We start from the raw sequence: 11,740 nt of genomic DNA, 5'->3' as shown, positions 1-11,740 counted from the left end.
CCCTCTCTCTCTCTCTCTCTCTCTTTCTCTCTCTCTCTTTCTCTCTCTCTCTTTCTCTCTATCCCCCTCTCTCTCTATCCCTCTCTTTCTCTCTCTCTCTCTCTTTCTCTCTCTCTCTTTCTCTCTATCCCTCTCTCTCTCTATCCCTCTCTTTCTCTCTCTCTCTCTTTCTCTCTCTTTCTCTCTATCCCTCTCTCTCTCTATCCCTCTCTTTCTCTCTCTCTCTCTTTCTCTCTCTCTCTCTTTCTCTCTATCCCCCTCTCTCTCTATCCCTCTCTTTCTCTTTCTCTCTCTCTCTTCTCTTTCTCTCTCTCTATCCCTCTCTCTCTCTCTCCTCACTTCCCACTTTTTTTTCTAGACCTTTGTGCTGCTTTCACTTCCATACATCTCTATCAGAAGGACCTCTGAGCTCAAAGAAGGAAGGTGGCAGAGTGGTTAAGACGCTCATCTGCCAACACAGAGAGTCCGTGAGGGTGTGGGTTCGAATCCCGCTCTCGCCCTTTCTCCCAAGTTTGACTGGAAAATCAAACTGAGCGTCTGGTCTTTCAGATGAGACGATAAACCGAAGTCCCGTGTGCAACACGCAGTTGGCGCACTAAAAAAGAACCCATGGCAACGAGAGTGTTCTCCTCTGGCAAAATTCTGTGGAAGTCTGTTAAGTGCACAATATATATGCATGCACTCAAGCCTGTTTGGTCAGACATCTGCCTAGCAGATGTGGTGTAGCGTGTATGGATTTGTCCGAACGCACGACATATCAATATGTGGTCTATAAAATGGAATATCGTTTTTTGTGACGCCAGTGTTAACCTGCGTCATATCAATATACTGTCTGTCAAATGGAATGCCAACATAAGTGATGCCATTCTTTGCCTTGGTCACATCAGTACATGGTCTGTCAAATGGTATGCCAACATAAATGATGTCAGTCTTTGCCTTGGTCATATCAATACATGGTCTGTCAAATGGAATGCCAACATAAATGATGACATTCTTTGCCTTGGTCATATCAGTACATACTCTGTCAAATGGAATGCCAACATAAATGATGCCATTCTTTGCCTTGGTCATATCAATACATGGTCTGTCAAATGGAATGCCAACATAAATGATGACATTCTTTGCCTTGGTCATATCAGTACATACTCTGTCAAATGGAATGCCAACATAAATGATGCCATTCTTTGCCTTGGTCATATCAGTACATGGTCTGTCAAATGGAATGCCAACATAAATGATGCCATTCTTTGCTGTAGTCTGTCAAATGGATCGTCACCTACGAGATGTCAAGGTGTATCCAGGTAATATCAACATCTTGTCATTCAAAGCAGCAAGCTGATTTTTGCTGAAACTGTCGTTCCAGTCCAGGCAGTCATGGCGTGACACATAAAGCCACATGGCTTTGGTGTTTGAGCCGACCTGTCTTGACATGTCTTACACGCCGGACGAAAATCGTGATTCTTCCGTAATATCCCTCTGGCAGCTAGAATCTCATGGTTATGTATGAATATGAAAATGACTCCTCTCCCCACCCACCCCTACCCCCATCTCTTGGGGACTGGTGTGTGTGTGTGTGTGTGTGTGTGTGATCGGCAAGTCACGAGGACATCTCTTTCACAGATATACGTCAGTGGCGTTACGTCACGAGGGACCCGACAGGTGACATTTTGATGCCTTCAGTGTCGGCCCGGTCCGTCACTCAGACCGCCGTTCAGAAACATGGCACGACCCTCACAGTCGGCAACAGATCACTGCCTCGCCCAGCCATAGCACAGTTTAATTAATCCCTTTTTAATTTCACTCTCTCGTATACACGCCACTTTACAGACAGACATTTTATTCGTGCATGACAAATTCGGAATTTTTTTTTCTAACCATTTCCTGTTGCCACTTGGAGCCAGTGTAAAGTCTTTCTCACTGCCACTCCTCTCACCACGATCCCTCCCCGGGGAAAGTGGTTTGCTTTGATTAGGCTGACAATGTCCTTGTCGTTTCTGAACACACACACACACACACACACACACACACACACACACACACACACACACACTAACACACACACACACACACACGTGCATGCCATAATACTTTCAAGACTGTTCAGAGTTTGGAGGCTCACTCCTAATTAGGACACGGTATCATGTATCATTTCTTGTGTGATCAGCATTTTACCGATTCCACAGACTGACAGTCAGGAGTGACCTTCTGATGAAGGGTCACGGAATGGCGTGCTGATAATTACCAACTCGTAATTCTCTCTCTCTCTCTCTGTGTGTGTGTGTGTGTGTGTGTGTGTGTGTGTGTGTGTGCGGAAACAGTAGACATACGTTAATTGAAGATGGTCATCTGAATGGCAGTTCAAAATAACTGACTCGATACACCCACTCTTGTCCATAGGGGACTTTCATAGAATAACCCAAGTTTGAAAAAGAACAACAACAAAAAAACAAAAAACAAACAAACAACAATAACAACAAAACATGAAGCACGAACAAGAAAGACTTGAATCCATCACAACACTCATGGCCCCGTGACAACTGAACTGAGCTGCAACGATCAGACACTGACACACACGACACACGACACCTCATCATTCCCACATCCCCACCCCTACCCCCTCCAACCCTACCCCCCACAACAAAGAACGAAAACTCCATCATTTCCCAACAAAACAAACCACAAAAAAGGGTAATAATACAAAACATCAACCAACGCAAACTCACCTCACTGTGTACAAGGAACAGACTCCCCCAAAACCCAAAGGCGGTGCAAGACGAAAATTCCCCCCTGCCACAGAACACACACACGGCACAAAACACACACACCTCACACACACACACACACGATCCCGGGCTGAAGGGTATGGGAAGGCGTCCAGCCCCGTCCTGTCTGTGCCTGGCGGGCGGCGAGAGACGTGGCTACAACACGAGGCTGCATGGCGATGAGGTGTGTGTGGGGGAGGAACCCGCGGGTTTGGCGAAGCACGTATGGGAGAACACGACAGGCAACGACAGCAGCGCCAGGAACATGAAAAATCGGCTTCAAGTCGTGTTGTCGGCTTGTCGCTGGCTGTGTGTGTGTGTGTGTGTGTGTGTGTGTGTGTGTGTGTGTGTTGTGTGAGTGTGTGGTATGTGTGTGTGGTGTGTGTGTGAGCCTCTGTGTGTGTGTGTGTGTGAGCGCGCGTGTGTGTACGTGCGTGCGTGCGTGTGTGTGTGTGTAGTTGTGTGTGGTGTGTGTGTGTGAGCGTGTGTGTGTGTGTGTGCGTGCGTGCGTATGTGTGTGCGTCTGTGTGTGTGTGTGTGCGTGCGTGTGTGTGTGTGTGTACGTGCGTGCGTATGTGTGTGCGTGTGTTTGCGTGTGTGTGTGTGTGTGTGTCTATGGGTGTGAGTGTGTGTGTGATAGCAATAGAAAGACCAGAGCACGACGGATGACGGAGAATGGCGGAGTCCCCATTAGTTCACTGCTGTCAAAGTGAGCTTTTGTTTCACCTCTTACTTTTTGTTCTGTGGCTTTCCCCAGTGATGATTGTTGGCTTTGTGTGTTACCTTTTCTGGTTTCTTCGCCAGTGCCGCCCCCGTGTGTGTGTGTGGACAGCTACACAGATTGGTTTTCCACGAGACAGAAGGACAGCCATTGGCATCAGTGTGATCTTTATTGAATACGTTTTGGTTCTTTGGCGTGTCACTCACCCGTTGATGCGCTCTGAACAGTACTTGTGTCATCGTCGGCCCTCGCTTCCCGTTACAGGCATTGATTTAAGCTTACAGTTGGGCCAACAGCAAAGTTAGAGCTGTATGATCAATGGTTTCTCTAATGCTTTGGGAATTCATTTACTGCTTTGTCTTTTGTGAAGGACGATGTCTCCCAAACTAGGTGGCAAGATTGCACTGGCTTTTAGTGCTGCAGCCTTGGGGGCTAGTTGGCCTTTGAAAACTATCCCAACGCCGACTGTCCTAAAACCCTCTTGTATTGTGGATAGAATGGGGATGTAACTTGGGCAAGACACCCTCAACTATATTTAAATTCTAGCCCAGATAGATGGGACAGCAGTTACCTCCCTCTGCTGTTCTGATGGTCACTGTGGAACACGACGGACTATCATAATACATACATACAGGCGGGATGTGCCACCTTGAGCGCTGTGAAATGTGTGTGGGCAGTTGTGCACACCCACAGCTAATTCTTTCAAAGACCCGCTGTCACGATGGCAAACTTCTGGTCGTGTAACGCGTGCTTCAGCTGAGCACTTCAGTCGGGCCGGATTCCATGAATGGATGGAGGAACCCACTGCACGCAGACCTCCTGCTGATGAAGGACCCTGCTCACACCTCACGGCTATGGGTGTTTGTGTTCAGGATCGCTGTTAACCATCACCTCAGGGCTATGGGTGTTTGTGTTCAGGATCGCTGTTAACCATCACCTCAGGGCTATGGGTGTTTGTGTTCAGGATCGCTGTTAACCATCACCCCAGGGCTATGGGTGTTTGTGTTCAGGATCGCTGTTAACCATCACCCCAGGGCTATGGGTGTTTGTGTTCAGGATCGCTGTTAACCATCACCCCAGGGCTATGGGTGTTTGTGTTCAGGATCGCTGTTAACCATCACCCCAGGGCTATGGGTGTTTGTGTTCAGGATCACTGTTAACTATCACCACACAACCACTTCTTCTTCATTCGTGGACTGCAACTCCCACGTTCACTAGTGTGTACATGAGTGGGCTTTTACGTGTATGACTGTTTTTACCCCGCTATGTAACAGCCATACTCTGTTTTCGGTGGGCGGGGTGTGTGTGTGGGGGGGGTGGAGTGGGGTGGGGTGCATGCTGGGTATGTTCTTGTTTCCATAACATACCGAACGCTGACATGGATGACAGGATATTTAACGTGCGTATTTGATCTTCTGATTGCGTATACACACGAAGGAGGTTCAGGCACAAGCACTGAGGTCTGCACATACGTTGACCTGGGAGGTCGGTAAAATCTCCACCCTTTACCCACCAGGTGCCGCTACCGAGATTCGAACCCGGGACCCTCAGATTGAAAGTCCACCTCCACAGTCACATGTTTCAGCCAGAAGTGTTCACAATATGTCTTTTTTCGAGTTTGTTATAAACATGTTTATTTGATGTTCACCTTCACAGTAACAAAGGGTAAAGTGTGGATATTTTTCCGATCTCCCAGGTCAGCATAGGTGCAGACCTGCTAGTGCCTGAAACCCCTTCGTGTGTATAAGCACCCATAAGATCAAATACGCCCACGAAACAAGAACATACCCAGCATACACCCCCCCACCCCACCCCCCGAAACCGGAGTATGGCAGTCTACATGGCTGGGTAAGCAAACAAAACGGTCATACATGTAAAATGTTACACGTCTGTCTGAGTGCGTATGTGTGCACGCCTGAATTCTGATTGAATGACACAGGAAACGACTGAGGAGCGCCCAATGGCAGCCGCCAGTCGGTTTTATCCAGGTAGGCAGCCTATTGTGTAAATGATTCCGTGTTTGTAAAGTGCTTAGAGCTTGGCCTCTGACCGAGGATAGGCGCTAAATAAGTATCATATCAATCAATGAGCCCCTGTTCGTAAAGCGCTTAGAGCTCGGTCTCCGACCGAGGACAGGCGCTATGTAAGAATCCACATCAAATCAAACAACACAGCAGTGTGGGAGATGTAGCCACACACATGGCCCCAGGCCGTTGAACGGATGATCACAGTCCAGCCAGTGTCTTCTGCATCAGGAGAAGTGACTCTGATGGACGACTTCCCAAGCACTTCCACAACCCCTCACCCAACACAACGCGAGGGTCGTCACACAACGCCACTGACCCCAGCATCAGCCGAGTCTTACCACTTAACCCCAACATCAGCGGAGTCTCTCTACGTACTCCTAATATCAGCCGAGTCTTACCACTGACCCCCAGCATCAGCTGAGTTTCTCTACGTACTCCTAATATCAGCCGAGTCTTACCACTTAACCCCAGCATCAGCTGAGTCTCCCCAACGCAAGTTGTGTCTCATCAGACAATACCTCTTACTCCATCTTTCTCTCATAGATGACCCCCATCACACACTAACCCCTCAACCCCTTTTACGTTCATTTTGTTTTGAGACAATTCACCTCTTTGCCATTTGTCTAAAAACAAACACATCTTCAGTGCAGTCTGGACAGTTTGACACGATCTATACTCATATCCACTTCTGGTCCACCGAAAGCTAAGACTACGTGTAACAGTTTTGCAAGCGAGCCATACACTAATCCATATTTATGGACGGCTAGACGGGTGCCACAGTTTTCACGGATTATTTCATGTCTTGGGTGGTGCCAGAATAACAAACTATCGGTTTCAAAAGGCAAGGAGTTTCTCTCCCTCAAATGGTAAGACTTACAGTCATTACATGAAGAAAAAAAGATTAAACTAAATTAGTGGATACAAGAGTTATGGCAAACACCAAACCTTTGAGTTTCAAGCGTTTTGGCTTGATGGCTTCAGGTAAAAATTAAGGACTAAAAGAATCACTAGTCGCGAAAAATGACAACTGCTTTTAACACCCAAATCTATCACCCTGACAACTGTGATGTTTGTTGCATGAAAATCAATATCTTATCAAATCTACGCATTTGTATGATAATTTTGTTTTGCGAAATAAAAATACTATCCACAAAGTAACAGTCTCTTTCAGTATCATTAATTCTTGTCCAGATATTTTTTGATAGAATACCAAAGTCCATTATTTCAACCATGACTTTCGCCTGCTGCACAAATATGATGACTTAAAAATGAAAAAAAAAGTTCAGGCTTCCTGACAACCATTTAAGATGACGTCATGAAAATACTGCTCGAAAAAAAAGAAAAAAGAACATCAACATCTGTCACCTTCCCAAGCATCCCCGAAAACTGAGTTACGGCTGCCTACATGGCGGGGTAAAAACGGTCATGCACGTAAAAAGGCCACCTGTGTACATACGAGTGAACGTGGGAGTTGCAGCCCACGAAAGAACACTAAAGAAGAAGAAGAAGTAGACTCTTCCTAAACAACTCCCTGTACATTAACATTGCGTTGGAAGACAGATGGCGGCCACCATTACATGTCCATAGAAAACAAAACATATAAACATAAAGCAGACATGACAGTGTTTAGCTTCTGAAGATGTTTCCGAAATTGGCTGCCATAAAATGTCGTCATGAAGTAAAACAACAGTGGATCTTCATACTCCTACATCATTCTTTCACACACACACACACACACACACACACACCCATGCACGCACGTACGCACGCGTACACACATACACTTGAACACGCACATTTACAAGCATGCAAGCACACACACACACACACACACACACACACACAGAATGAGTTTTCACATCGCCCAGTTGATAAAGTTCATGAAGCAACTGCTCAGCATTGATCGTCACTGGCAAAAAAGGAAAAAGAAAAAAAAAGAAAAAGAAAAAAAGAGCGACATGTTTGGAATTTAGGGGAAAAAAATCCTTGTTGCTGACGATTTGGGGAACTGGGCCCGTCACAAGTGTCGCCCGCGACAATTTTTCACAAGGCAACAAATGTAGGTGTGACAGCCGGTCAGTGACAGTCAATCTCGTCCAGTGCTGCTGGTGCTGCTGCTGGAATCTTGCATCAGATAGATGACCATGTACTGACCAGTGAAATTACCTCGCCGCCGTCGTCATTTTGTAACCCTGAGAAATACAGTCCCCATGTAGCTCAGCATTGTGTTGGAATTATCAATGAGTGGCAGGCAACAGCCTTTATAGCTACTCCTATTTTCACATCAACGTCATCTGCAGACAAGGCTTGTGTTCAACACAGGAATACAGCGTGGTAAATTTCACCCTTCCTGTTGCATTCATTACTGTCATCTGTACAGCCTCTTGCAGCTGATGGCACTGACAAAGGCTCTGGGACAGAGAGGGGGATGGGTGGAGGGGGGTGGGGGTACGGGTGGGCAGTGGGGGAGGAGTGGGGGGAGGAGGGGCGCAGAGGATGAGAGAGACAGATAGACAGAGCCAGATAAATAAACAGAAACAAAGACATAAACAGAGACTGACAGCGAGAGAGAGAGAGAGACAGAGACAGAGAATTTTATTCCATCGGCCTCCGGCCCCTAGAAACAAAAAGGGCACTGTATGTGTATATTCAATAATAAAGAAATCGATATTAACACACCACAATTTACTTACATGCAATAAAGTAAAATGTCCAAGATCAGTGCCAGATCTCCAGTTGTTTTTCTCGGCTGACTCGGACAAAAGTCATCACTCTTTCCACATCAACTATGTCAATGTTTCGCATTTTGATTGCATTGAAGAAATAGCCTCCTTGGTCCCTTGCTTTATGCAGGCTGTCACATTTTGTCATTTCAGTTGGGATAGTGTGCGTGCGTGCGTCGGTGCGTGCATGCATGTTGTTTTTTTTCGCGCGTTATTTGTGCTCTGTGTGTGTGTGTGACGTGTGTGCGTGCGTGCGTGCGTGCGTATACGCGCTGGTGTGTGCGGCGCGCGCGCGCGTGTGTGTGTGTGTGAACAAAGTGTGACAAAGAGCCACTTTGTGTGACATGGGAGACTTAACCTCTTCACCCCGAAACAGGCCCACGTTAATCCAGCAAGGGGAAGACGCAGAAGGTAATCCCGCCCTTCAAAGCCAGCAGAAGCCGTGCCTCAGTCACACGATGCACAGTACTGTCAGAAAGTGGAGATGTAACATGCTGTTTTCATTGCGCACGTCCACAACGTGCAATCTCTCATTAATCACCTTGTTTCGGCGTCATGGCCGTCCAGGCCTCTCAGTGTTGCCCGGATGGGATGTAAAGCCCAGATGTGGTGTGAGACTTCCAAGGAGGTGTATGTTGGCGTTCATTTATTTTGTGTGTGTGTGTGTTGAGGGGGGCGGAGGTGGAGGGAGGGGGGACTGCCCATTTGACGTTTAAAATGAATCAACAATGAGGCCAGGAGAACATGTCATTAACACTTAGTAAATTACTATTGTTAATCATTTATTCTCCTGTCCTCATTGTTTGTTTCCAGTCAAAAAACATCATCAAAGCAACCATGTGTTGTTCTGTATTGTCCATGTATTATGTATAGCGTATTCAGGATTAAAACGCTATACCAGTCTTGAATGAAATGATAATTGGTGTTTGCACATTTCTTCTGTCTTTGCTGCTGTGTGCACATGTCAAACGTTAGATGCGCATGTGTAAGATGTGTAGATGCGCAAGATGGCCGCGGAAGTCCCTAGCGGTCTATTGGTTGATGTTCATTGTTTGTGTTTGGTTTTCATACGTCATTTTGTTACGTTGAGAAGATGAACTGTGCGCTTGTTGCAAGACGTTCCTGGAACAAGCTTTTACCCTGGACATGTATATTTCTACGTGCCATTTTTCTTTTCTGTTTGTTTCAGTTATTGTTTCTGAAGGGCCGGGAATTGGGATGGGGAGGAAAGCCGAGCTCACGATCTGCTGTGCCAGTGAACATGTATGTGTGTAAGAGAACCGTACGAACGAACGGTTTTATTCAAATAAAGGCCAAAGCCCCTCACTGAAGGGGTGTGACATAAGTACAAATACTGTAATTGTAACTGTGACCACAGTTATATTATAAGCATAATACATCAGCAAAAGAAAAGATTATGATGTCATAATGTTCAGTCTTTTCAAGGATTTGTAAATATAAATAGCGAGTCCATAGAGAGTAGACTCATTTCTGGACGACAACAACACATTTAATCTAAAACTGCAAGGATTATTATAATACTTAGATTCAATTAATTTCGATCTAAGGTCAAAAAGGGCAGGACACGTTAACATGTGTGTAAGAGAGAGAGAGAGAGAGAGAGAGTAGTGCGCATGCACATGTGTGTGTGTGTGTGTGTGATGATAAACCACAGGACCAGTGCGGCCGGGCGGCTTGGCTCAGTGGGAATAAATACAGAACAAAAATATCAACACACAACAATCAGTGACATAAACCTTGATTTTGACCTTGGTTTAGGGTCACTATTTGAAGGAAGTACGTTCTTGTTTTTCTTTCTTTCTTTCTTTTCCTGTTTCAGTCTGATTCGTTTGATGGAACTTAACTGACAAATACAGGTGACATCATGCATCATGACCTTGCTGAAGATCAAAGCAATACTGGGAATGTGCTTGGGCAGGTGATTCTTGTACGTGGAACTGATCTGGCAAGCATTTTGGGACATATTTACCCTTATCCGGACGTCCAAGGGTGAAGGGGGTTGAACTTTTCACTGACTTCCGGTTTCCTAACGAACAAGGTCTATAGGACTTGGAGTACTTTCATGGGTGAAGGACATCATAACATATTAGAAATAATTGACCATTTCCATCTTGATCTTAGTTAAAAAATACATGGTCATGTAGAAATTGTGATAATGTTGTTGTTTTTTTCTTTTCTTTAAAAAAAAACAAACTTTTGCTGGCTGTCGCTTTTGACTACACACGGAAGCTCACGTGGGTCGTCCACGACCCATACCTTTAAAGAGACAAAAACCAGAATATTCCTGCAAAGCTTGTGTGGGTCGTGCACTGACAACCCATACTTTGTAAAGAGACAAAAACCTGTATATTCCTCCAAAGCTTATAACAAAATATAGAAAAGGAAAACATATCGTAACAACTGATTACACACACATGCGCTCGCACACGCACACAGAGACTCACCCAAACACATACACTCAGAAGAAAAACATGCTCACGCATTCACACACACGCACATACACACACATACACACTCACACACACGCACACACAACTGATCACACACGTGTGTGTGGAGGGGGGTGGCGGGGGGGGGGGGGGGTAGTGGGAGAGTAGTGGGGTATTGAGGCTATTGAAAGTAAAACTTCTTTATTTTCCTTCACTAATTGCAAATTAAACCTTCTGAAATCACTATTAAAAAGGTATGGGTCGTGCATGACCCACACGAGCTTTCGAGGGGTGACCACGTTTTTTCCTCTTTAAAAAGCATGGGTCATACACGACCCACACAAGCGTCCGTGTGTAGTTAAAACGCCACCTTTAATTACTCATTAACTAATAAATTATTAATAATTTTTTTTCATTTTTTGGCAAATGTTGGCCTTTTAGGTGTAGGAGGGATTTCTGAAATTTCGTAGAAAAATATTAAGAATTGGCTGAGACATTTGCGTTTTTGTACCCTTCTGGGTCGTGTACGACCCACGATAGACAGCGAAGGTTAATGGTACTCTTATTTTTATTATCAGTTCTTTTATTTGCTCTATTTCATTCATTCGTTGCATATTCCACAGTATTTTGGACCAGTGACTGTCAGATCATTTTGGTCTTTGACCTTGATCACAGGTCAAGGTCACAACAGTCATTACAGTCTGTTGTTCGGTCATCTATTTCCTCGTCATTTTTAATCGATTTTCTTTTGGGTTTTTACAGTTACACGTGGGATATTATAAACAATTAAACATTGTGATGTGCTCTGGTGTGTGTTCACTTTTCTCTCTCTCTTTCTCTCACGCCCTCACACACATATTGAACGGCACAAGAGCCAATTTAACTCTCTCCATACGAACGGCGAAAGAGGACGACGTTAACAGCGTTTCACCCCAATTACCATCATCAAAATATTGCACGCGGAAGGCTCATATACTGAAGAGGTGAATGTTGACAAAGAATACCATAATTCTGACGACGGAAGCTAATGGTTGGGTCATTCAGACACCCACTGGAC

The sequence above is a fragment of the Babylonia areolata genome, chromosome 19 (assembly GCF_041734735.1).
Source record: "Babylonia areolata isolate BAREFJ2019XMU chromosome 19, ASM4173473v1, whole genome shotgun sequence".
NCBI classification, from domain to species: Eukaryota; Metazoa; Mollusca; class Gastropoda; order Neogastropoda; family Buccinidae; genus Babylonia; species Babylonia areolata.
This window is presented reverse-complemented; position numbering follows the sequence as displayed.